The sequence below is a fragment of the Citrus sinensis genome, chromosome 3, assembly GCF_022201045.2.
Source record: "Citrus sinensis cultivar Valencia sweet orange chromosome 3, DVS_A1.0, whole genome shotgun sequence".
In the NCBI taxonomy this organism is placed as follows: Eukaryota; Viridiplantae; Streptophyta; class Magnoliopsida; order Sapindales; family Rutaceae; genus Citrus; species Citrus sinensis.
In genome coordinates, this window is record NC_068558.1 from 19,659,919 (window position 1) to 19,661,149 (window position 1,231).

At 38.2% G+C, this 1,231-nt stretch overlaps 1 non-coding gene across 1 annotated transcript; it reads right to left on the minus strand.

Moving 5' to 3' along the window:
* Positions 1-638: 638 nt before the first annotated feature.
* LOC112498477 (small nucleolar RNA R71) lies at positions 639-745 on the minus strand. The gene has a single exon (XR_003065788.2). It is a non-coding gene; the product is annotated as a small nucleolar RNA R71 (small nucleolar RNA).
* Positions 746-1,231: the final 486 nt, after the last annotated feature.

The following is a 1,231-nucleotide window of genomic DNA, read 5'->3' on the forward strand; positions in this document are numbered from 1 at the left end:
ATTTATTGACAGATCAAGACTTGCATGCGCAAAGACAGACATGTTGAATTTCAATTTGATCCTGAGATTGAAAAGACTGTTAAGAGATTAAGAAGAGAGCAAAGAAATTCAAAAACTGCTTCAGAAATAGATAACTTGAAAGATGTGGGAAACTTGGATCCTCACGGACCACTACAATCTGTCAATGTCAAGGGGGGGGGGGGGGAAATGGGCAAGTTAATCAGAGACAACCAGGCAACAACAATATCATTTACATGGCAGATGACAGAGACAAGGCTATCAAAGATTATGTTGTATTAACTCCTCAAGTTGTACATCCTGGAATAGTCAGACCTAAAGTGAAAGCCGCCAACTTTGAACTTAAATCAGTGATGTTTCAAATGCTGCAAACAGTGGGTCAATTTAATGGACTGCCATTTGAAGATCCTCATCTCTATCTTAAGTTGTTTTTGGAAGTAAGTGATGCTTTTAAAATTGCTGGAGCAATGTAGGATTCTTTAAAACTAAGACTTTTTCCTTACTCCTTAAGAGATTGAGCAAGAGTATGGTTGAATTCCTTACCATCTGATTCTATCACTACATGGAATGACTTGGCTGACAAATTCTTAATGAAATATTTTCCACCAACCAAGAATGCAAAAATACGGAATGAGATCACCTCTTTTCACCAACTTGAAGATGAGAGCTTGTATGAGGCTTGGGAGAGATTTAAAGAATTGCTCAGAAGATGTCCTCATCATGGCATTCCCTGTTGCATACAGCTAGAAACCTTTTACAACGGGTTAAATCCAAGTATGAGATTGATGGTTGATACTTCAGTAAATGGAGCCCTATCATCCAAATCTTACACTGAAGCCTATGAAATTTTGGAGAGAATTGCCAATAATAATTATCAGTGGCCATCAACTAGACAAATTGTAGCAACATAAGCAGCAAGGGTACATAACATAGATGTAATTACAACACTGTCAGCTCAAGTAACAGCATTGACTAACATGATGAAAGCCATGACTTCTACTCCTGCAGCAGTAAAACAAGTTGCTGAATTATCTTGTGTGTATTGTGGTGAGGAGCATGTATTTGACAACTGTTAAGGGAATCCAACATCAGTAAACTATGTGGACAACTTTAACCGACACCCCAAGAACAACCCATATTCAAGTACTTACAACCCTAAATGGAAACAACACCCAAATTTCTCGTGGAGTAATCAAAATCAGCATGCTCCAGC